The sequence below is a fragment of the Eptatretus burgeri genome, chromosome 9, assembly GCF_056783735.1.
Source record: "Eptatretus burgeri isolate ZD-2024b chromosome 9, Ebu_testis_v1, whole genome shotgun sequence".
Taxonomy (NCBI): domain Eukaryota; kingdom Metazoa; phylum Chordata; class Myxini; order Myxiniformes; family Myxinidae; genus Eptatretus; species Eptatretus burgeri.
Genome location: NC_140969.1, coordinates 10,075,228 through 10,102,209, shown reverse-complemented (window position 1 = coordinate 10,102,209; position 26,982 = coordinate 10,075,228). Strand labels below are relative to the sequence as shown.

The following is a 26,982-nucleotide window of genomic DNA, read 5'->3' as shown; positions in this document are numbered from 1 at the left end:
GAAAACAGTTCATCCCTAATCTAATGTGTCATGCCACTAATCTGATGCATAATCTCGCTAATATACATAACTTGTATCCTTTACTTTATACCCCGAATGATCATTTCAACTCCACAAGAATTGCGGTTGGGAGGGGATTAGTGGAAAAGGAAGGGTCTCTTCTTCTTCTTCTTCTTCTTCTTCTTCTTCTTCTTCTTCTTCTTCTTCTTCTTCTTCTTCTTCTTCTTCTTCTTCTTCTTCTTCTTCTTCTTCTTCTTCTTCTTCTTCTGTTGTTCTTTTCATGAGAATTTATGGTATATATATGGTATATATATATGGTATATATATATATATATATATATATATATATATATATATATATATATATATATATATATATATATATATATATATATATATATATATATATATATATATATATATATATATATATATATATATATATATATATATATATATATATATATATATATATATATATATATATATATATATATATATATATATATATATATATATATATATATATATATATATATATATATATATATATATATATATATATATATATATATATATATATATATATATATATATATATATATATATATATATATATATATATATATATATATATATATATATATATATATATATATATATATATATATATATATATATATATATATATATATATATATATATATATATATATATATATATATATATATATATATATATATATATATATATATATATATATATATATATATATATATATATATATATATATATATATATATATATATATATATATATATATATATATATATATATATATATATATATATATATATATATATATATATATATATATATATATATATATATATATATATATATATATATATATATATATATATATATATATATATATATATATATATATATATATATATATATATATATATATATATATATATATATATATATATATATATATATATATATATATATATATATATATATATATATATATATATATATATATATATATATATATATATATATATATATATATATATATATATATATATATATATATATATATATATATACACACACACACACACACACACACACACACACACACACACACACACACACACACACACACACACATACATATATATTTTTTTATATATATATTTTTTATATATATATATTTTTTTTATATATATATATACACACACACACATACATACATATATAGAAATGGAAATATAGGAGAAATGTTCCATGTATATATATTTTTACGGTTCAAGGAACCGTATGCATACAAACATACAGTTGTCCAGAAGCTAGTTATGCCGTTAAATATATGTGTAGACAGATCCCTTCCTTGTGTTTAGTGGGAGAATTAAAAGGGGTGCGTTGCGATGTTTTTTTTAGTTAGGTTAATAAATCTTTATATCCCCTCCACCAACATACCACTGTTCACCCGCTGTCTATTCGGACTCTCGCTTGCCACTCTCGCATAGGCTGAACAACCGCGTGTTCACCTACTCACCTAACCGGCGACTCGTCTTCCGAGGCAGAATCTTCGCAGCAGTTCCTTTTTGGTGAGTCCGAACACGTGGTGAGTGGGCGGGCTTCCCTGTATGGCTGAAACCCTGCCCAAAAAGGGCGGCCCCATGGAAGGCCCGTCCAAGCAGGGCGAACAGTGATGTCGGCTTCACCAAGGCCCCTCCCCGCTGAGGGAGATCAATAAATTACGACACCATCCTCAGGGTAGAGTGCTGAGAGAGTCGGAGGGTTCGTTGGAAGAGTGCTGAGAGAGTCGGAGGGTTCCTTGGTTGAGTGCTAAGAGGGTGCTGAGAGGGTGAGCAAGTGAGCTGGAAAGTGAGGAAAGTGACTCGTCTTAAGAGTGAGCTGGAAACCCTGATCCCCGCTTCAGGCTCCGCTCTACCTGACCCAGCCTCTTTCACAGACACGGTCTCCACGCGTGCGGCCGTGGATCAAGCCGCACGACCATTGACAGGTGCCGCACCACGGAGCATACCTTCCCTCCAACATTCAGGTACCCAAAGGAACTGCGATTTCAGCTCACCTCCCTCTCTGGCTGAAAAAGATCCTTTGCAAACATCTGGGTTTCTTTTCGTCTGAGTGTGCGTCTGAGTGTGTGGCGCCGTCTTTAAGTAGAACTGCATAAGTGTTTTTAGTTGATCATTGTAAATCTTGCCTGTTGTATTCCCACGTAAGTCTACTCTGTGTCTTTCTTTTGTAAGTGCTTGAAAATAAATGATTGTAGAAATGTTCCCAGTTTGTTTTCTTCTTTTCCTTCATTTGTCCAGCATGGTTCGGAACTGAGTTTAGCCGGGTCTTTATCCCCGATAATCTGTTCATTCTAGCAGGTACGTCCTTGGTAGTTCCACTCGGCTGCATTCGATCCGGAAAGGTGGTTGGTAGTTGGTAGTTGGTGGAGTGATCCAGATCGGGCAAGGCGTACCGAGGGCGTGGTTCCCCGGTAGATGACACTGCGTGGTTAATTCGGTAAATTGGTTCGAGACAAAAAGACACTATGCTGCGCGGTGGAGGTATTGGCGTCCACGGTCGGTTAAGCGACCTGCCGCCTCACGGAATTATCCGTGAGCGACGGCCTACAATTCCGGGAGTCTGGTGGGAGACGACGTAACTTCCCCCACCTAGTGGTCGCTCTCGCCACCGGTCCCCGGCCCACAACAATATATATCAAAGAAACATGAGAAGTGTGACGAGCACTCCGCTAATCCCCGCCCCATTGGCCAACAGTCCACAACAAAGCGTTGCCTCCAACACAGAGGCTCCGGCCCGGTGACGCTGTCAAAGAGACAAAGATTATATGGTCATCATCAGTGAAACATCAAATGGAACCACTGATCAAGATTTCAGGCTTATTTGCCCTCATCAGGATGGTATTCTGATAACTATCTAACCAATAAGCCTGGTGTTGGCTTAGTGGTTAGGGTGGCAGCTTGGGATCCTAGGGTCCTGAGTTCAAGCCCCGTTGGCCGCTGAATTAAAAATACACCAGGAGGTTGACTCAGCCTGTCATCCTTCCGAGGTCAGAAAAATGAGCACCAGTGTACTGGTAAGGGGGACACTGCATCAGCGGCATAGCCACGTCCCAACCAATGATGCAGCCACAGCCTGCACGCGATAGAGAGATCTAACCAATGATGACCACATTGGTTGTTTATACATCAGATGCACCTCCTGACTGTTATGGTGAGCATCGCCGCAGATTATGTCTCACATGGTAAAACCGCATAATTCGCACAGAACAACCATCCATCTGCTACCCAGATGATTGATTGTTCCTGCTAATTCAAACCATTCAAACAAAAGGCATGTGATGTGACCAGCGGGAAAATCGAAACATGAGGGGTGTGACGAGCACTCCGCTGATCCCCATTGGACAAAGGTCCACACCAAGAGTGAAGGGTTTTACGGTGGCTGGGGTGCAAATCCTGCCACCAACCTCTTTGAAAAAGGTAATCTAACTGCAGGACACTTGACACAGTTGGGCACTAGATATGATTAGATGTTGGCTCACAAGGAGCTCCTCCGCCCTTTGACAGGTTTTGTTTTTAATCCTGCTGGGTGTCCATGCGGGGAAGATGGTTTAGTCGCTGACAACCTGACCATGAATCATGTTAATACAGGTTTACATGGTACCTGCAGCAAGTCATAGATCTGATCTGGCCTGACCTGATAATAATCCAAAGAGGTATCCACAGCACATAAGGCTACTCATCCTGTGGTCCTTTGTGAGGTACCAGCAGATCCACTTGGCCGACGTGTGGCACTTTGAAAGCATCCATACTGCACTGTAAACCGCATATTTTATAGTGCCATTTCAGTGCATATGCTTGGTTTGGGCTTAATGGTTCGGGTGGCGGGCTTTGGATCTTAGGGTCCTGAGTTCAAATCCTGCTCAGCTGTTGAATTAATACCAGGTAGGGTTACTTCGACCTATCCTCCTTCCGAGGTCGGCAAAATGAGTGCCAGCATGCTGGTATCCTGTGTCGGAGTGGCGACCCGTCCAGGATTGTGCCCAATAGCCAAGGAGACTGCTTCGGCAGCACCAACGCTCTGCACAGAGTATGGTCCCATTGGATGGATGGATGGATGGATTTCAGTGCCTGTTGTACGCCTAAATCCTCACTCAACCTCGCTCGAAAACAGGAGGTTTTACACAACAATCTTACTCTATGCTGCCATAAAGTAAACACTCACTGCCTCCTTGGTGCACGTTTTACAATTCGACTTACATCAAGACAAATTGCTATTACAAGGGGAATGTTAGCTCCGTGTGATGTTCCGTACTATTCTAAACACAATATGTCTGTGAATCCTCCCTCCTCCACCTTCCACATAACACCACGCCCACTTTAACCAAGCCAACTGGCTGAACTTCACACAATACATATAGAACAAGCTTTTACAAATTTTTACTTCCTTGCATTCAATTCAATAGATACAGCAGTAAAACGTTTTTACAAAAGAGTAACAGAGGCATCGAAACATTTATCCTAAAAGGCCATATTCTAAATTTCAATCCCAACTTAACAACATAAATAAAGCAATTGATTAAACAAAGAAATACTCTCAAACAAAAGGCAGACTCCAACCGTCATGACCAACAGCAAATTTATATCTCAAACACAGTCCCCACATCAATCAACAGCCAAATATAGAAAAATTGGGAAAAATACATCAGCAACCTTGACCATAAAAGAAACAGCAGAAAATTCTGGCAGAATCTATCAAACATACACAACTCACACAATAATGCACCCTCATCACACGAATCAGTAATCAATCAGGACGGCACAATCCCAAACAAAAAGCAGCAATCAGACAGCCTCATCAACTACTACGCCTCAATCAGTCACCAACCTACCGTTCGCAGAAACAGATCAATCACCAAAACAAGGCCAATTAAATTGTAACTTGACAATGAAGTTCCACCACCTTGCACCAACACCTGGACCCTTTTGTCATGAATGCACGAAGCAAAATATGCAACCACTCATGGACACACAATAAATTCCCTCTACGTGGAAAAAAAAAAAAGCAATCCTTTTTCCAACACTGAAACCGAACAACCCTCCCCAAAACCCAGCATCATAATCGGCCGATTTCTCTCTTATGGACCCCAAGAAAAATACTGGAAAGGCTCATCCGAAATGTCACATTTCATTCCTTCAGCTTAGCCCCATCACAGCATGGCTTTCATCCACTACACTCAACAAGCACCCAGTTCTCAACATGAAGACAATACATATTCTCGATGGCTTCAACAAAGAACAAAACAACCCCCATTGAGGCCTGTTCTCGTGGCAATAAACATGAATTTCATACTTTTGATACAGTACCCCCACCATATTTGAAGATAAGTAAAATCATCAACACCATTATGCATCTCAACAACAAGAAATGCCTCGCAAACGTTTTGTTCAGCTGCTGTCAACCTCAAATAAACAATGACCACATACTCTCTTGCTTCAAACTTCGACCTAACGTAACGGCATCCCACAGTGCTCTCCACTGCCTTCCTCACTCTTAAATATATTCCTTCATGACCTCCCGACCCCTCAAGCATCCTCACTACTTATATCGTATGCAGATGATCTAATCATTTCCTCACAACACTCCAATTTTGTCAGGGCTGCGAGCACCCTTCAGAAATATCTCTACAAACTTGAAAACTCGTTCACAATGAACCGCATGATTGCATCTCCTCCCAAATCATCTGCAACCCTTCTCACCCCAGACAGACATGAATCCAATGCACACGCAACTGTTCCCCTTTTCAATCAACACGAGCCCTATTGGGGACGACAATTTGCGGAAAATTTTATAGTTGCTGCCTTGGGGTAATGGGGTAAGGGTGCCGGCACTGAGACAGCTCGTGAGGGGTCATGTGTGGGCCCAGGGAGGTCCCATGGCAATGCTGAAAATGGCGGCCGAAGGTGCGGGGTTCACGTGAGGGTCTATTGTGGACCCTGTGGAGTTCTGGGGAAGTGAGCGCTGGATGTGGTGGCCAAGAATGAAGGGTCTCCGTGGGGTCTCACAGTGAAGCAGACAGAGGATTGACTCGGCAGGCTGACTGAGGACACACAGGGTTCGAAAGGATTTAGAAACTTGTAAATTGACCATTAAATTGTAATGGAAAATAACTTTTATTCAAAATGGAAGACTGTTTGTTGAGAATGTCTTCCTCATCCTTCCTTCTCTCGTCCCGAGATTAGGAATGAGTGGAAGAATGAGTGTTGTGAGCATGGGTTCTGATGGGGCGGGTGGGGGGGACCCCCCCCCCACACACACTTTTTAACCTCCGCCATCGAAGATCGGAGGTTACTGTTTTCACCCCTTTGTTTGTTTGTTACTTACGAAATCTAAAGATTTCGTAAGTATATTGATGACTTCCGTTTCTGTTTGTAACTGACAAAATCTAAAGATTTCGTAAGTATATTGATGCCTTCCGTTTCTGTTTGTTTGTTAGTTTGTTTGTTTGTTTGTTTGTTTGTAGGCACGATAACTCGAGAACGGAAGAAGCTCCCAATGTCAAATTACACCACGTGATTCAGGAGGGTAATGGCAAGTGCTGATTAGAATTTGGTCAAAATCGGTCAAAGGTCAAGGTCACGGTGAGGTCAAATATTCGATTTTTGATGGTTTGGTACAGATAACTCGAGAACGGAAGAAGCTACCAATGTCAAATTACACCACGTGATTCAAGAGGGTGATGGCTAGCGCTGATTAGATTTTGGTCAAAATCGGTCAAAGGTCAAGGTCACAGTGAGGTCAAACATCCAAAACATTCGATTTTTGATGGTTTGTTACAGAATCATCGTAGAAACTTCTGGTTTGCGTCGCTACCTTCTCTCGAGACAGCTTTTATTAGACAAGATCAGAGGTCAAGTTGACGATTTCGTAAGTACCAGTCTATGACAGCTTGTTTGTTTGTTTGTAGGCATGATAACTCGAGAACAGAAGGAGCGACCAATGTCAAATTACACCACGTGATTCAGGAGGGTGATGGCTAGTGCTGATTAGATTTTGGTCAAAATCGGTCAAAGGTCAAGGTCACAGTGAGGTCAAATATTCGATTTTTGATGGTTTGGTACTGATAACTCGAGAACGGAAGAAGCTACCAATGTCAAATTAAACCACGTGATTCAGGAGGGTGATGGCTAGTGCTGATTAGATTTTGGTCAAAATCGGTCAAAGGTCAAGGTCACAGTGAGGTCAAACATCCAAAACATTCGATTTTTGATGGTTTGGTACAGAATCATCGTAGAAACTTCTGGTTTGCGTCGCCACCTTCTCAAGAGACAGCTTTTATTAGACAAGGTCAGAGGTCAAGTTGACGATTTCGTAAGTACCAGTCTATGACTGCTTGTTTGTGTGTTTGTTTGTTTGTCGTCACGATAACTCGAGAACGGAAGAAGCTACCAATGTCAAATTACACCACTGATTCAGGAGGGTGATGGCTCGTGCTGATTAGATTTTGGTCAAAATCGGTCAAAGGTCAAGGTCACAGTGAGGTCAAACATCAAAAAAAAATTATAACTCGCGAACGGAAGAAGCTACCAATGTCAAATTACAGCACGTGATTCAGCAGGGTGATGGCTAGCGCTGATTAGATTTTGGTCAAAATCGGTCAAAGGTCAAGGTCACAGTGAGGTCAAACATTCGATTTATGATGGTTTGGTACAGAATCATCGTAGAAACTTCTGGTTTGCGTCGCTACCTTCTGAAGAGACAGCTTTTATTAGACAAGGTCAGAGGTCAAGTTGACGATTTCGTAAGTACCAGTCTATGACTGCTTGTTTGTTTGTTTGTTTGGCGGCACGATAACTCGAGAACGGAAGAAGCTGCCAATGCCAAATTACACCAAGTGATTCAGGAGGGTGATGGCTCGCGCTGATTAGATTTTGGTCAAAATCGGTCAAAGGTCAAGGTCACAGTGAGGTCAAACATAATTCCGTAAATTAATGTGGAGAAATGGAGTATTTTTGCTTCGATCGACGTTACGAATTCGTTTTAACTTCGATTTTAATTTTGTCTTCAGTTTTTGCGATCGCTTAGGACGCTTAAAACTCGGTTGTCGAAATTCTGGTAAAAATCGGATGTTTTGGAGATGTTTTGAGATTGTATAAAAAATATTTCACTCGATGCGTCACGGGTCGTCCCATGATGCAGTGCGCTCGAGCAGACGCATCGTTGAGTCACGTGAAGGTTTTCCATGTGCGCAGACGGTGTTTTTGATAAATATGGTGTTTAAAAGTCATTTTTTATCCCAATCAAGGTTATCGTCGCATGCCTGACTAGCTGAGCCGTAGGATTATGTAAAGATTGTTGGTGGATGGCCGAATATTACGGTTTTGTGACTTTGATAAAATAATATTGAATAATTGCATGGAGAAATGGAGATTTTTGCTTCGCTTGACGTTACGAGTTCGTTTTAACTTCGATTTTAATTTTGTTTTCGATTTTTGTGATCGCTTCGGAAGCTTAAAACTCGGTTGTCGAAATTCTGGTAAAAATCGGATGTTTTGGAGACGTTTTAAGATTGTATAAAAAATATTTCACTCGACGCGTCACGGGTCGTCACGTGGTGCAGTGCGCTCGAGCAGACGCATCGTTGAGTCACGTAAAAGTTTTCCGTGTGCGCGCTGACGGTGTTTTCGATAAAGATGGTGTTGAAAAGTCATTTTTTATCCCAATAAAGGTTATCGTCGCATGCCTGACTCGCTAAGCCGTCGGATTATATTATGTAAAGATTGTTGGTGGATGGCCGAATATTACGGTTTTGTGACTTTGATAAAATATAAAATAATTGCGTGGAGAAATGGAGATTATTGCTTCGATCGACGTTACGATTTTTGATGGTTTGGTACAGAATCATCGTAGAAACTTCTGGTTTGCGTCGCTACCTTCTCTCGAGACAGCTTTTATTAGACAAGGTCAGAGGTCAAGTTGATAATTTCGTAAGTACCAGTCTATGACTGCTTGTTTGTTTGTTTGTTTGTTTGTGAACAGTATTACGGAAAAACTCCTCGACGGATTTCGACGAAACTTGGTGGGGGGATTAGGTATGGTCCAAGGATCATGCCATTAGATTTTGGACTTGGACCACAATCCAATATGGCCGCTATGGCGGCCATTTTGAAAAAATATTTGAATTTTTTTTTTTGCATTTCAACATGTTTTAAGTGATTTCCAACCCCCCCCCCCCAAAAAAAAAATTGTTGGAGAAAAAAAAAATTTGCATCTTCTTTTTTTTCAACAAAATTTCGATTTTCTTTTGCATTTCTACATGTTATAAGTGATTTCCAACAAAAACATGCCAAAATTATAATTGCGGCTGATTTTGGAACTTCAGGTGGATATACCCACATAAAATCAATTTCTGTCTCAAGGAATCTAGTTTTGACGAATGAATTGAGTATGTAAAAGTTCAAAGTAAAAGGGAAAGTTGCAAACTATAACTCTGTGAGCACTGTTGACGTCCAATTGAATGAATAGGATATCAGGTTCACTTGAGTGACGTAGCAGTATTGGCGGCGGAGGTTTTGCACTCTACCGAGTGCTCCCCCTCTAGTTTTTTTTTTACTGTAATTCATGGAATGGTGTTTGGTTGTTTGTTTGTCGTGCAACTCCTTCAGTTCTGGACCGATAACATCCAGTCTTGCTTCATAGGGTCAGCATGACCCCAATTAGTGCATCGGGATGCTTTTATCTTTGCCGGTGGTCTTTTGGGGCAGGGGCACAAATAATTATCTTTGTAAATGTTTATGGTGTAATGCCGCCACGGTGGGAGAGTGTATTATAGGTTCCACCCTTCACCGTACAGTATTCCTGTCCCCACGTTTTCCAGTGCAGTGAGACGTTTTGAATGATATGCAGTACGTATGCTTTTGCTTCATGTATGTAACCTGTGCTATTTATTTATTTGCGTATGCAGAGCTATCAGTTGCCTATACACCACCCAAATAAAAGTATGTGTCAGAAGAACGTGTTGCACGCTTGGAATATGATCGCCCGTCAGGCAGGTACTCCGCTAGTATCACATAAAATGCTTTGGTATGTACACCCCACACAGACCCAGATGCGGGATGTTTCCCAAATGCATCAACTAATGATGTGTAAATAAATATTAACTTTCACCAAATAAGTTCTCATAAATCAAGACTGCGCTGGTGGGCAGTATTTCATAAAAGAGACCAGTATCTGCTTGTGCTCGTCGTGCTGGATTCACTAGTCGGAGTAAGCATGCATCGCATGGTGCGCATTCGCTGAAAATGTATCTCTGTACTGTTGTACGTGAGTCCTGATACAGATAAACATTTGCATCTACTGCAGTGCTGTGTTGCTTCAAGCTCTTTTCGAAAAGAGCCCTCTTTACTCACCCATGATGGAATTTTCAGGAAAGGAATGTTTATTTAGTCATTGTTGCATTGGAGATGAATGTGTAATTAGACTGTCAAGGGTGCTCAAAAGGCGGACTGCGGTCCCCCGTAAAAAAGGCTTCTGGTGTTTATCCATCCAGACCAACTTGATAAATAATGGAGGTGATTATAACTTTTAGATTTTTATCTATTTAACAAGGAAATCCAACGCAGGAAGAGGCCATTCGCCTCATCATGCCTGTGCTATATCAACATCGTTCCTCATAGCTTGGTCGAGCTTGCCTCGGAATCAATCTCGTAGCCCTGCACTGAACCTTCTCTTTGGCAGCAATGTCCTTCTTCAGATGTGTTGAGCAAAACTGCAAACAATATTCTTGATGGGGTCTCACTACATTCCTGTACAGTGTTAAACTATCTCTTTTGATTCATGTCCTGAGTTCCTTTGGTAGCAGGTCTCTTTGGAGAGACCTGTGAGGGGGTAGAGGTTGCAGCAGGTTAGGAGATGGGGTTCGGAGATCTCAAGGAGATGGGGATGGGCCAGGCATCTGCCTGGGGATGTCCAGACGGAGGCCCCTGGAGTACCGGCAGAAAGTGGACGCAGGGACGCGCTGTTCCGGCACATGCTCCCATACCTACCTAACCTGTCCTGACCTGACCTATATATTAAGTTTCATTTGAAAGCATCATGAAATAAGCTCAGGTGGCATCAAAATGTCAAAACATTGGAGTGGGGTGAATACTTTTGTGGGCCACTGTATTAAACATTGCAGCAAGACATTCTTTTAAAGTATACAAGATTATTAGGGGTAAGGAAAAGGTTAAGAGGACTGTGACTCTATTGAGGAATAGCACAAGATAATTGGTGGATAATGAGGGTGAGATGGCAGGTTTATTGAATGCAGTGGATGTTGTAAATCTGGACTTTCAGAAGGCATTTGATAAGGTACCACATCGGAGGTTGTTAGCTAAGGTGAGGGCTTGTGGAGTGGCTGGTCAGGTAGCTAATTGGATTGCAAACTGGATAAGTGATAGGAAGCAAAGAGTGGCTGTGAATGGGAGGATGTCTTATTGGGTGGATGTAAATAGTTGGGTACCTCAGGGATCAGTACTAGAACCATTAATATTCAAAATTTACATCAATTATCTGGATTGTGGGAGGTGGAGGGGTGTGGTAAGTAGACAGGAGAGTGCCAGACAGCTATAGGTAATCTTAAAGCAAACAGGTCTTAAGTTGTATTTGTCAGGGGATCAATTATAAATCAAAATCCATCCATCCATAAGGACCATGCTCTGTACAGAGTGTCAGAGCTGCCGAAGCAGTCTCCTGGGCTATTGGGCACAATCCTGGATGGGTCGCCACTCCGACGCAGAATACCAGCAAGTTGGCACTCATTTTGCTGACCTCAGATGGATGACAGGCTGAGTCAACCACACCTCCTATCAATTCAATGGGTGTTTGTGAGATTTGAACTCACGTCAGGTCAGGTATAGGAGCATGCGCCAGAGCAGTGCGTCGCCACGTCCACTTTGCGCCGGTACTCCAGGGGCCTCCGTCTGGCCATCCCCCAGGCAGATGCCTGGCCCATCCCAATCTCCTTCAGATGCCGATCAACCTGCTGCAACCACGAGGTACGTGGTCAGCCCATTGGTCTCCTCCACTCACGACACTCCCTCGCTGAGAGAATCTGGTGAGCAAGATCAGCATCAGGAAAACGATCCACATGTCCATACAGCCGCAGCTGACGCTCACAGAATATGAAGGTAACAAATCTCATTTGAGTCTCTTTCAGCAACCGTTCGTTGGACATAAAGTCTGACCAGCGATAGCCAAGGATTCTCCGAAGAGACCTGGTACCAAAGGAATTAAGTCTCCATCTCAGACCCCTGGTCAGAGTCCAAGACCAACATCCATAGAGCAAGACTGGAAGCACCAAGCACCTGAAGACTTGGACTTTTGTCCTCCTGCACAGGTACCGACAGCGCCACACCCCATGATCCAGTGAATCCATGACTCCCCAGGTCTGACCCGGACATCTCTTGACCTCTGGCTCACAGCCAGCAGAGGCATGAATATCACTGCCAAGGTTAATGAATCTCTCAGTGACCTCAACATCCTCACCACAAACAGGTACAGACAAGATAGCAGCATTCAATATGTCATTTAAAAAATGGATCTTAGTTTTGACCCAGGAAACCTGTAATCCCACCGGCTCTGACTCCTCATTCAGCACCTCAAGGGCCTCCAAAAGGCTGGGAGTCTTCGCAAAGATGACTGCATCATCTGCAAAATCAAGGTCAGGGATCTTGACATTCCCAAATGATAAAATGCAGCTCGATCTCTCTGATATCATCCCCTTAATCCAGTCCAGATAAGCGTTGAAAAGTGTGGGGGCCCGTACGCACCCCTGACGAACTCCAGTAACAACTGGAAATAAGTCAGAGATAATATCACCACATCTCACAGTGCTCAGTACCAGAATATAGTTCAGACATCAGATTGATCAGTTTTGGTGGCACCCCACAAAGACCAATATAATCCTCCAGAGGGCATCCCGAGTTACTGAATCGAACACTTTGCAGAAATCAACATAAGCTGCAAGCAGCCCCTAGCAAAACTCTCGTCTACATTCGGTGAGGACCCAAAGAGCAAGGACATGGTCAATCATTGACCTCTTTGGTGTAAAGCCAGACTGCTCTACATGCTGGTGCTCAAGCAGATGGTGGCAAATCCTATCAAGAATTATCCGAGCAAAGACCTTGCTCAGCACTGAGAACAGCGTCACCCCTCAGTCGTTGTTGCAGTCCTGGCAATCACCCTTCCCTTTCCAGAGAGGGACAACAAGGCCCATCTTCCAGTCAGTTGGGATGATGCCTGTGTTCCAGGCAGAGCACATAACTGCATGCAACGACATGAGTACAGCATTTCCACCAGCTTGCAGAAGTTCAGCATGGATGCCACAGATTCCAGGAGCTTTACCCAATTTCAACTGGTTCACCAGAGCCTGTTTCCACAATCGAAGGGGGATCACACTTGATTGGAGGGTCAGCAATAGGGATAGAAACAACCCTGACAACCAACTCAACAGCTGGTGGATCCGCCTGGTACAGCCAAAGTAACTAGCCCAGTGGGCCTTCACTTCGGACTCCTCTATCAAGAGCCCACCACCCTTTGCCCTAACTGCAGTACGCTGAGGGACGGGCTTGGAGAAATTCAATGCGCGACTTCCCCTATAAGCAGGATGAAAATCATTTAACCACAGGTGATGCTGCACCCCGTCACAGATTCCTCGCACATAGGCCTCCTTGTTCACCCTCAGTGCACATTCAGTTTTACTCAACTCTCCTGAACAGCTCTGCTCTGCCATTGAGCCTGGCCCTGTGACTCAGATCAATGGTATCCAGTGTTCCTTGAGAAACAAAACTCTTCCTCGCCCTCTGGTGAGTTCCAAGACATCCACCGGCAACATCAAGGATGGTGGGCTTGAAGGCACTCCACAACTCTTCAGGATTCACCAAAGCACCCAGACTCCCCAAATCCCCAATCAGCCTGTTCACAAAATCCTCAACTTCCCTCTCATCCTTATGCTTGCCAATATCCAGCCGAGGCTGGGATGGCACCATTTATCTGGATTTACTGGCTGCAACTTCAGAGTTGCTCCCACAAACCTGTGGTCAGCATTGAGGAACTGAGCATTCTGGTAGACCCTGCAGTTCTGGATCATCTTCCAGTGACTGTCAACGAGCACATGGTAAATCTCCTTTGCCAAACCATCAGCGTTGGAATACCAAGTCCAGCGATGAGCCTGTGGGTGCTGAAACCATGAACAAGCCACCTTAAGTCCATTATTTCTTGCAAAGTCAAGAAACTTAGTGCTATTCTAGTTTACAGTTCCAGACTCGTGGGGATCAACACATGTCTCATAACTGTAATGTCCGGAGGGCAGCGGGACTCGGACAGTCGTGAGGATTGCTGCACACTGCATATTGCCCACAGGATGCACACTACTACACAGACTACACAGGCTCCACAGACTACAACGGCTACACAAACGCCTCAGGCGGCGCGCACTCCTATATCCCGTGCAGGCACGTGACCACCCCAAAACCACTCCTCCACGCCCCCACCATGCTCCCCGCATCATGCCTCGCCCCCGCAGGCCACTACACCACAATCCTCCCTCCTAAAACTATGACTATAAAATGACCATCATAATAATAATAAGCATAATCAGCACAGAATACCATGATATAAAAGCAGAGAGGTACAAAAACGATAATAACCAAAAAGCATAGGCACATCACACCATATAACGTGTCGATGTGAGCGAGTTGAACTTCAACGGACAGGTGATCGAAAACTGAGTTGCACGACGAACCCACAAAAACCCTGACAGCGTTATAGATATCAAGAAGCAAGGCGGGAAGCACAGCATCACTACGCAGCAGAAGCGCCCCCAGGCGGCTCATGCTTACACGCCCTCCGGCGAGGTCGCGACGACCTCCCGAGCAAACCTCCCCCGGCACCATCAAACGCCCCCGGCCGACAAGGCGGCACATCTCCCCCAGACAGACCTGAATCAGATAAACATTCTGAGCCTGGAAGCCCGTTGTCTGGAAGCCCCGTGGCGCCAGCGCAGCCGACCTTGGCGAGTACAGAGGTGCCAAACCCGCCCGACCTTGGGCAGTGACGCTGAACAGCGCCGCCGGCTGGGCGCCCCATCAATCCCAAAACAAACCCATGCATTACAATCAGCCGAGACCGCAACGCACGTCCGAACGGCTTTGGCGAGAACAGAGAGTTGCGCCCCAGGGCGCCAGGCACGTCTGACCTTGGCGAAACCAGGAGTGGGGGTCACGCTAAACAGCGAACCAGCCCCAAGCCGATCCCTGATCCCCACACCAAAATCGCGCATCCAACCCAACCGGGAAAACCATGCACGTCCACATGGACGGTCAGTGCAGCTGGAGACATATATCAGTGTCATTCAACAACAAAAACATCGCCTGTTTCAATGCAACCTTCCCCTCACGTACAGCGCGTCCACCCAGCATAATCCCCACACATGACAGGGTTGCGACCCGTGGGCTGCCCTCGCAGCTGGAGGCCGACGAGACCTCTTTATTTGCCACGATCACCCCCCAAGGCCTTCACATCACATCGATCATATCCGACATCCCATCGATCGATCCCAGTCAAACATATTATGCTCATACGCGAACTGTTGGCATTTACTTTAACAAGGTTAAATTTCATCACTCATGCAATGAAAATCAAATACGCAACAAACAGCCACCCATGAATCACATCGCGTGTCCGTCTCTCGGTCGTCGTCGCGACGTTGCGATGACCTGCTTGTCGTCGATGGTCGCGATCCGCGAACTTCTTGAACGCGACTGACTCGCTCCAATTCCCCGCTGAAATCGCCTGAACGACACGAGTGCACACTGTATCATGAGCGCAGCCGAAGCGCGAGAGCTCATCGCGGCTGGCATGGCTCCCGTTGCTCCAGAACCGTACAACATCGTCGCAGGAAGCAATGAACGGCAGCCCATGCTGCATCGTCGTGGCCCCCGTCGCCGGAACCTCGCCCTCGCGTCTCGAGGGAGGCCTGCACCCAAGCGGAGGTACGTGCCCGGAAGGAGGCACAGGTGCACCTGGAGGTACGAACTCTGAAACAGGAACTGCGAGCCCCTCCCCTCGCACCACGAACCGCGGGAGCGCAACCCGCTGACCCTGCTGGGCAACCAAGACGTGTGCCCCGCCAACCGCCGGCAGTGCTTCACCGGCATAGGTGTGCAATGCGAGGGTAGCAGGAGCGGACTCAACTCAACACCCGATCAGTGCCCCGATCATCTCGACCTCCAATGGCATTGGCCCTGTCACCGTCGGACCAATTGAAAACAGGTTCAACATCAGCAGCATCAATGCCCCGATCATCTCAACCTCCACTGTCATTGATCTTGTAACCTCCGGACCAATTGAAGACAGGTTCAACATCGACAGCATCTCCCGCTCCGGGTCGCCGGGATCTCTATACCCAGGCTGCAAGACTCGACCCGGGGCGTAAAAGTGTACGCCATGCACCGAACACCGTACCGGCAGTAGGTCCCGACCCGGGACGTAAGGGTCGCTTCGCACACCGCTATCCATGGCCGTTATGATGGGCACCGACTCCCGGCCCACACACCGTAGACGTCCCCGAGTGCTCAGACCGCCGTCCGACTGACTGCATTGCAACGCTCGGCCACGATCAGCGCCGAAGACCGTGCGCGCGACCGTGCGTGCCTGGAACATCGCGCTGACCTCCGGATCATCTGCTGCGCACCGACCACCGAGACCCCGGACATTCCTCAGAGCTTGCGCGACGGCTGACGCCGCGTCCGCGTGGCTCCATATCTAGAATTGTTCGGAATACATTATTCTACATGTGTACCAATTTTGGTGCTTTTATGCAAATTTGAACAATTGATCTGAAATATCAGACTACGCTGCTGGACTATTGGGCATGGTAAGCATCAGAGCGACCAGATTAAGAGTAGGTATAACAACCCACCATGATTCTGCCATGATCTGATTACCGAACCTCAGAGAGTGCTGTAATATCAATGTTCAAACGCTTGATCTCAGATGATAACAGATAGATCATCCTCTCTTTGAGATGACATTCCAGGCACCCACCCGAAGCGACCGCCTCAGGTTAACCCAAGGAGACTGCCAACTCGTGGATGACACCTCTAATATATAGTCTTCACAAACTACTCTAAAGTGATAAAGCAAAATGCAGATAAAATGTGAATAAGTTTGATTACAGAGAAAATCAGATGATTCTGAAGTGCATAAGTATAAGTATTCAAACCCTTTGCCTAATCTAAAATTAGATAAAGATAAACCTAATCTAAAGATAAACCCTAACCTAAAATCACTTCAGGAGCAAATTATTTGTTTGAAAAGTTCCAAAATAAGTGTAATAGTTTTCACCTGGATATAATCAGTGGTTTAATTAAAAAAATTAAGCTCCACAGCTTATCGAAGTAGTTTTTACATGCAATTCACTTGATCAACCAACAAGACAAACATGAAGACCAAGGAGCTTTCCAAAGAAGTCAGACTTAAAGTGGGAGAGAGGCACTGTTCAGGAGAGGGTTATAAGAAGAAGAAGATTGGAACCATATTCTTTGCAGAGCGTTAGTGTTGCATAAGGAGTCTCCTTGGCTCTTGGGCACAATCCTGGACAGGTCGCTACTCCAACACAGGATACCAGCCAGCAAGCTAGCACTCATTTTGCCGACTTTGGAAGGATGACAGGCCGAGTTAACCCCACCTGGTATTAATTCAACAGTTGAGTGGGATTTGAACTCAGAACCCTAGGATCCAAAGCCCACCACCCGAACCTTTAAGCCAACACCAAGCATAGGGTTACAAGAACATTTCAAATTTGCTCATTATCCCTTTTTTTTTTTTTTTTTTTTTTTTGTATACCTTGGTCGAGGCTCGTATGAGAGCTAACACACAACTCACAGCAAGGAGGCATGAGACAAGAGGGGCGGGAGTGGAAGGGACAAAACAGTGGGGAACAGACACATTAGGTGAACTGTGGAAGGGAGAGGGATGGGGATGGGACGGGGAACATGGCGAAGAGAAGATGGACATTTCAGGGACTTTCAGGAAGGAAAGTAGGAGAAATGAAGGAAGTGGGCTTGGGTGGATTATCGGGGGTAGAAAAGATCGAGGATTTGGATGGGGGAAGATAAGAGGTGGTGGTGAACAGCTGCTTTGAAAGCCTGGAGGGAAGAATGGGAAAGAATAGAGTGAGGAAGTTTATTCCAAAGGCGGGAAAAAGAGGAATGAAAGAGTGAAGATGAGCAGTGATTCGTGATTTTGGTAGTTTTACCAGAAGGGGGTTGTTGGCGGACCTTGAGCGCCCTGTGGAAATGTGGTGGGGACAAATCGCAGAGAGAGCAGGGGGGCAAGGCTGGAGAGGAGTCGGTAGAAGACAGAAAGACCACCGACCAACCTGCGGTGATTGAGTGAGAGGCCCAAAGACTCAGCCTCATTGCGGGAGATGCCGATGATCTTAAATGCCCTGGTTTCGACAGCGTGAAGCCGAGAAAGGTGGGAGGCAGGAGCACCAGCCCAGAGGGGAGAGCAGTACTCCATCAGGCTACGGATAAAAGCTTTGTAAGTGGTCAGGAGCTCAAGAGGGCCGAGGAAGGACTTAGCACGACGGAGGATTCCCAGTCGGCGACTGGCTTTTGAGGCGAGGTTGGAAATGTGACTTTCCCAGGAAAGGTCATGGCAGATAGTGAGACCTAGAAGCTTGAAAGAAAAGGCTTCTTCCAGAGGATTGTTGAGAAAGTGGATGGGGGGGTTTTGTAAACGGTCCTTTCGAAGAGACATAGTGAGAGTGTGAGATTTGTCTGGATTGAAAGACATGTTCCACGTGTTGGACCAGTTTGTGATTTTATCCAGATCTGCAGTGATTGAAGTAGCTGCTGCTTGCCGGTCTGAGGGATGACAGATGGTACGGCAGAGGGTGGAGTCGTCGGCAAAGAGAAATAGAGGATTTTCCAGAGAGTCCGAGAGATCATTGATGAAAACCAGAAAAAGAACAGGGCCCAGAATGCTACCTTGAGGAACTCCAGCCTGCACAGGAAGAGGGGATGAAAGAACTCCATTTAGGGCCACACGTTGACTGCGACAGGAGAGGAAGTCTGCGAGCCATGAGTGGAGATGGCCTTGAATACCATGGGAAGAGAGTTTGGTGAGTAGGGCAGGGTGCCAGACTGTGTCAAAAGCACGTGATATGTCCAGGGATACGGCTCGGATTTCCTGTCTGGCATTGAGGACCTCCATCCATTGATGGGAGAGCAGAAGCAGCATATCCAGGGTAGAGTGACCTGGTCTGAAACCAAATTGATGATTGGAAATCAAGCCATTGGAGAAGAGGAAGGATTTCATATCTGAGGCGATGATGGATTCCATCACCTTGCTGATGATTGGGAGAAGGCTGATTGGTCTGTAGTTATAGGGATCTGTTTTTGCACCTTTTTATGCAGGGCAGTGATGTTAGCAGATTTCCAAGCAGATGGCAGATGACCTTGGGCAAATGAGAGGGTGAATAGAACAGAGAGAGGGTGAGCAAGAGCAGAAGAGCAGGCTTTGAGGACACGTGGGCTGATGCCGTCTGGACCGGTTGCAGAATCTGACTCGAGGTTTGAAAGCAAGCTCTCCACCTTGTCAGGAGAAAAGGATACAGAGTCCAGGGACAGTTGGGTGCGACTGGGTAAAGTGGGTAGAGATAGTGATGGGTTTAGGACACAAGATTTAGCTGCAAACACTGAGTTTAGACATTCAGCTTTATCACGTGTGGAATCAGCAGTGCGGCCATTTGAGGTAAGGGAGGGGATGGAGGGGGAACATACACCAGAAACAGATTTGATTAAACGCCACCAGGATTTTGAGGAGGGAGAGAGGTTTGAGAGTTCAGACTTGAGATGAGAAAGATGTTGTTTTCTGGCTCTCCTGAGGGTAGATACACACTTGTTCCGAGCTTTGTGGAAAGAACTGAGATTGCCCTCAGTTGGGTTTGCTTTCCATGAGGCAAAGGCAAGTTGTTTCAGGACAACTGCCTCGCCACAAGCTTCAGTAAACCAAGGGCGGGAGGAAGGGTAAGACAACTGAACAAGAGAGGGGATAAATCTGTGCATGAGGGAGAGCAAGTTTCTTTGAAAGAATTCCCAGGATGAGTTGATGTTTGAGAAAGTAGTGATAGGAGACCAGTCTGTAAGTTTGATGGCTGCTCGGAGACCCTGCCAGTCGGCTTGAGTGAAATGCCAGACTCGACGGCGGTGAGGTGGTTCTCTGATAACAGCCAGAGAGATGTCCACTTTAACAAGGACGTGGTCAGAAGAACCAATTGGAGCGAAGGAAGAGCAGCAGATATTGTCAGGGAAATTTGTCAAAATCAGATCCAGAAGAGATGGAGTACCATTGGTTGAGATCCGGGTCGGGAAGTTGACCGACCGGAAGTTGACTCACCCTTTGAGTCCGGTGAAATCCATCATTAAGGAGAGGAAGATGTATCATACCACCTAGAACCTACCTAGATCAGGTCGCCCATCCAAACTCAGCAGCCGGGCAATCAGGAAACTGGTTTGGGATGTCATTGTAAATCGAATAATGACTTTGAAAGATCTGCAAGGCTCTTTGTCTGAGATGGGGGTCAATGTTCATCAATCAACAATATCCCTTTCCCTTCACAAAGCTGGCCTCCATGGACAGGTGGCAGGAAAGATGCCATTACTGAAAAAGTTGCATCTCAAAGCTCGTATGGAGTTTACAAAAAAACATCTAAATGATACTGCATGGATGTGGAGAAAACTTTTGTGGTTAGACGAAACAAAGTTGAACTTTTTGGTCGAAATTCAACACATTATGTCTGGCACTAGCCAAACACTGCACATCATCCAGTCCATACCATCTGTCCTGTCAAGCATTGTGGTGGCAGCATCATGTAATGGGGCTACTTTTCATCAGCAGGGACTGGTAAGCATGTCAGGATAGAAAGGATATGGACTGCAAAGTCCAGGAGGATCCTTGATGAAAACCTGCTTGAATCAGCCTTGAATCTGAAACTGGGAAGGAGATTCACATTTCAGCAGGACAATAATCCGAAGCACAAAGTGAAAGCCACACTGGTGTGGCTGAATAAGAAGGAAATGTATGTTCTTGAGTGGCCTCATCAAAGTCCTGACTTGAACCCAGTTGAACATTTATGGAGAGACTTGGAATATTGCAGTCCATCGATGATCCCCATCAAACTTGGCAGAAATAGAGCAATTTTCACATGAGGAATGGGCAAAGATTTCACGATCTCACTGTGCAAAGCCGGTAGAGACCTACCCAAAAACACATATAGCAGTCATTGCTACAAAAGCTGCTTCAACCAAGTATTGACCTCAGGGGTTGAATACTTTTACAACCAGTGAATTTTGATTTGTACAATTTTTTCTGCAGGTATTCCTGACATGTAACCTCCTTCAACGATAACAGTGTTTAGTTTGATCTCTTCATTTGTTCGGAAATAAAGTTCATTTGGAAAAATTGGTTCGACATAATTCGTAATTCATCTGAATGTGACATTCTTGGTCGGGTTGAATACTTTTGCAGGCCACTGTATTTTTGGCGATATCCTTTTCATATTCCCTTTTTGCATCCCGAGTTATTTTCTTCACCAACCTCTGTTTTCTCCAATGTAGTTGTATGGATTAGATATAATAGATGATATGTACATTTAATTGATTTATTTATCAGAAATAGATAGAAAAATTTTCATCACTACATCAATTGAAACAACCCTATCCTTTCCATCGGTGAGATCAAGTTCCCAGAAAGAGCTGGATGGGCCAGGGGGATGACAACAGTTCAGGGTGCAAGTTTCAAGTACTGACTTGAGATTACTCTCTCAAATTTCCCCGATCAGCCTTTTCAACCTCGTGATTTTATTTGCATCCCAGTCCTAACACTGCCGAACCGAAAATTGAAGTTTCAACGACAATGGTTCAATGACTTTCTGTGGCTTCATTTTCATAAGAGCATTGGTCAAGATGCTTCTCGTCAAAAACTTACCCGCTGTGCAGACGACACATTTGTCTCAAATAGATTCCATAACTTGAAGAAGGACATCCAAAATTCAAACCACGAACAATCAACTACACATAAGTTTGCCTCTGAAAATCTGAAATATCTGCGAAATCAACTTGGTCGCAATGTGTAGTTGAACAGCAAACTTCTGGAAGAACAAACCCTTGCACAATCAGCACTTCTGAAGATTATCACCTCACTGCAATATTTAGCTTGACAAGGCCTTGCAATCCGTGAGAAGGATGCATCAGAAGGTAACTTCAAAATACTTTTGCAGCTACGGGCAGAGAATGATATAAACCTCAAGGCATGGCTGTCAAGGAAGCCAACCTGTATGAGCGCAGAAGTTCAGAACGAGATTCTACAGGTGATGAGTAATGCAGACCTGAGAAATGTTAGCAGTAATGTGAATGAAATGCCCATTCAGTTTGGACTCATAACTGATGGAACTCGAGACATTCAGGGCAATGAGCAGTTACCTCTGTGTGTGCGTTACGTTATGGAGTCCTCATCTTCATTTATATATGTATTTATTTTTGGTGTCTGTGGTGTCCCACTTTTTGAAGAACATATTTTCCATTATTTAATTTTTGTTTTTTCTTCCAATTCTCAATGATGCATTTGTTTTCATTACAAGCCAGAATTTCAAGTGCTACCAATTGGCTAATATTATGACTTGACTATACCAGGAACTATCAGCGATCTCTGATCGCAGCCCTTTAATTGAGTTTTGCGAGGACCCATTGAGTCCCAAATTGTTTGTGTCGGGGTAGGCACGCCCCCATCGAGCTAATCTGCCAGCGAGCCAGGTGAGGCCACACCATCTCATCCTTTGGAGTCACAGCACATGTCTTGGTTTCCTCCTGGAAGATCAGATTGTTTCAAGGATTTGGGGCCCATGAGGGGATAGATAGCTTGGAGGGTTTTTGAGGGGCAGGAGATAGAAATAGAACATAAGGATTTGTGGAGCAGATATGTTTTGGATAAGGTTCGGGCCAAAACCAGCCATACCATTAGCTGCCACTTGCATGTTCCTGCCACCTCCATAAACAACATCTATCACCATCTGCTGCTATTGTCCCTCACCCTGCCTCAAGACAATCTGCTGTGGCAGGCCCTAGTCATGCCAGCTATTCCATCTGTCTACCATATTATGCCACCTGCCAGAAAGCCATTCCACCTGCCAGAAAGCCATACCACCTGCCAGCAATTTATGCTGCCAGCCAGTCATGCCACTTGTCAGCTTGCATCCTACCTGCCAGCTATGTTGCCATGTTTTGCCATGCTCAATTTTTGTGAGCCATAAAGGCCAAAGACTCACCATTGTCAAGAGGCTACATAAGCCATTGTTGAGACCATGTGGGCTATTGCTGTGTTTGCTGAGTGTTGATAGGCACTGAACGCACCCAGGATGCCTCAAGTGCCAGGACGCAGGGACCCAATGAATAGTGGTAGGGAGGAGTAAGGCACAAGAACAATAAACTCTCATCCATCCATCCATCCATTTGCACCGTTCTCTGTACAGAGCATTGGTGCTGCCAAAGCAGTCTCCTGGGCTATTGGGCAAAATGCTGGACAGGTCGCCACTCTGACGCAGGATACTCAAATGGCTCGATCATCCCAGCCAGCTGGTACTCATTTTGCTGACCTCGGAAGGATGACAGGCTGAGTCAACCCCACCTGGTTTTAATATAAAGGGCCATGTGATTTGAACTCAGGACCCGAGGATCCCAAGCCAGCCACCCTAACCATGAAGCCAACCAACACCACACGCGCACACGCACGCATGCACGCACGCACGCACGTACACACATCTTCCCATCTCCTCTCTGGTTTTTAAAGAAATTGTTCCTGCATATTTAGCTGTAATTGATTTTATATATTACCGCCAGAGGATTTTAATTGTCAATGTTTATGCCCCAAGTGACGGTACAGTCAGGACAGCTTTCTTCACAGATTCCTTCACTTTTCTTAATCATCTCACCCCCGATACCCTATCGTGTTTAGATGGTGATTTTAATTGTACATTAGATCCACTCAGATATCGGAACAGCCCTGAACCTCACCCAGCTAGTGCTAGGCCTTTGTCCACTCTCTTGTTACAACATAATCTTGGTGATGTTTGGCGACTACAGCAGGGGGAACGTCCAACAATTTACTTGGTGTCGTTGCTTGTTAAATAACATGTCACTTGTAAGGCTTGATAAATTTTACATTGGTCTCTCCTTTTTAAATTGTGTAAGTTTTACTGACATGGCTCCCTCTGGCTTTTCTGATCATTTTTTAAATCAAAATGCGTCTTTCTTTTCCTCGTCCTCAGAGGAATACTTCTCATTTGTCTTTTAATACCCCTCTTTTAAATAATTCCTTTTTTAAATCATCTTTTAAAAAAATTTGGCTTCGAATTCAAGAATCACGGAACGATGTTACAAATTTTTGTCAATGGTGGGATTATATAAAAGCACAAATCCGAGTCTTCTGTCAGCAATTTAGGAATAACTTCACAAATGTAAAGCAAGCTAGGATAAATATTTTAAGAAAAGAAATCCTCTTTTTACAAGATAGCACGATTAATATTGATAAGGATGTACGATGTCAGCGGCTTTATGAGAAACAAGCCCAATTGAATTGTTTAATTAGAGAAGATGCTCTAGGAGTGCTTACCCGAAAATTGAGTAAATTGGGACTCACATGAAAAAATGACAGTTTGCCAAAACTCCAAGGGTCTGTTGGCCATCTCGTCAGCTCAGTTCTTTCTCCTTTGAATGTTGGCAGGTCTAAGAAGAGGTTTTCTCCGAGCTGCTCTCCAATAGTAGCCCAGTTGATGAAGGTACAGCACGGCAGTTCTTGAGCTAACCTGGACCTCCTCTGCAACATCTGCTGCCTTGCAACGGGGAGGTTTCTCACTGGACCGCTTGACAGCTCGAAGACACATTTCTGAGAGCCCAGATCGACCAGAACGGGAAGCTTTGGATTCCTTGCCTTTGCTGGTGAATTGCACAATCACCCGATTGACCGTAAAAAGCGGAATGCCAAGGTTCTGAGATATCTGATGCTGGCTGACTCCACCTTCCGATTGGCCAACAATTCGTCCTCTTTGAAGAATCTGAACGTTTGTGTGCTGCCCAGGTTCAAGGCATAGTAAATTGATGTACAAGACCCAGGAACTCTTTTCTGCAAAGAAATAGTCGAACATTAGTACAAATCAATGAGTAAAACTGTGTTATAAACTGTGTTATACAGATGAAATGAGTGTATTTATTTTTATGCAGATGAAATTTAACGTGTCTATTTACTTCTGTCCTGTCTCTATATATATGTATATATTGTTACGCTTGTGGAAATTCGCAATACACCATAAAGGGTCCTCAGGTGAGATATATCGGGAAGTTTATGTGTAGTTAGCCCAAACCCGTTGTTTCGAGGGAATATGTGTGATTTATCCGGGCTGCGACGCTTTGAGTTAGTCGTTTTTCTTTCTCTATTGTTATTTTCGACCATTAAGCCACCAACAACTCAAACACCACCCCAACAACCAAATTGCCACCATCAACAACGCCCCCGAACAACTCCACCAAACCGCCACTACCTTCACCTCCACAACCAAACCCCGCAAGCAGCGCCTCATCCGCCATTCTCTAACGACGCTCAACAACACCCCCGAAACAACTCCACCACCTCGCCTTTCTCCTTCACAACCAGCAACCGCACCACCTGTGAACAATAAATGTCGGGCTGTCTAGGGCCCGTTTGGCGATTGGTGCCAAACGCATCAAGCCGCGAGCGCGAATGGTGGCCTTTCCGAGGGAGAAATTCGGATCCAAAAGGCTTCACGCCCCTTTTTCTCCATCCAATGCGCAAGCGTCGGGCGGTATGGCCCCGCCTCCAAGCGCGATGAACGTGAATTCTTTACGGGAGAGAAATTCGGATCAAAAGAGGCTCACGCCCCTTTTTGCCTGACCAATGGCTGAACAGAGGATGGCGTGGCCCCGCCTCCAATCGCGTTTTGATCCGAATATTTGCATATTGGCTCCTCCTGAGGCCTATAAAGATGCGAGCGCAAGGCGACTCGCGCGGAGTTGGAGTTCGCGCGGTTCAGTTGCAGGCGGCTGGTCGAGTTCAAGTTCGAGTCAAGGGAAGACGGCGGTCGGCAACGAGGTTGCGGTGTGGGGGTCGATCGTCTCGTCGCGGGGTCCAAGCCAGCCAGCCATTCCCCTCTCCCTGAGTATCAGCAAATCCCCCCCCCCAATCCACACTGAGATAGTGCCAGGGGGGCCCCGTTCCTCCCCCACCCTAAACGTGGTGCCAACAAAACCTCTCGCGTGGAGCACGCCGGAGAGGACTCGCCGACCACGCCAGGGGCACGGAGTCGGGGCGCAGCTGCGCGAACATTGCGGCTTGCCCGCCATCGCATCACGAGGACGCGGGTAAGACCTTCCCGGTCTCGTGGACCTGGCCGATCCTCCAGGATCCACGTACATTTGGTCTACAGACCTGTCTGCCTCCTTGCGTGTGAGGGTGGCTTTCTTTCTTTCGGGTTGAATGCATGCTGTGGCGCCGTGTCCAATAAGTAGAACTGCCTAAGTGTCTGTGCCTGTACATTGCCCCTTTTATTCGGTAGTAGCTCTGCATCCTTGCATTTGCTTTTGTTGCATGACTGTATATACGTGCCTTCCGTGTGTGTGTGTGTGTGTGTGTGTGTGTGTGTGTGTGTGTGTGTGTGTGTGTGTGTGTGTGTGTGTGTGTGTGTGTGTGTGTGTGTGTAATAAATGTGCTTACTTGTTCAACTGTTTTCCCGCTTTGCTTCGTCTCCTTCCTTTTATTGAATCTCCATCTTACATCACGTAAGGGATTGATAGTGGGTTTAAAAACGCC

General features: G+C 45.0%; 1 protein-coding gene across 5 annotated transcripts in view; it reads right to left on the bottom strand.

Annotated features, from left to right (window-relative positions):
- The window catches only part of LOC147019510 (metabotropic glutamate receptor 8-like), a 544,678-nt gene extending 517,974 nt beyond the window's left edge, over positions 1-26,704 (bottom strand). For 2 of the 5 annotated variants that reach the window (XM_085894056.1, XM_085894058.1), the window contains exon 1: positions 24,799-26,704. The gene's annotated coding sequence lies outside the window, so the exon portion shown is untranslated. Of the gene's footprint in view, positions 1-4,945; positions 5,047-24,798 lie in introns of those variants that run through there. The other 3 variants (XM_085894052.1, XM_085894054.1, XM_085894059.1) reach the window with 2 other exon arrangements.
- Positions 26,705-26,982: the final 278 nt, after the last annotated feature.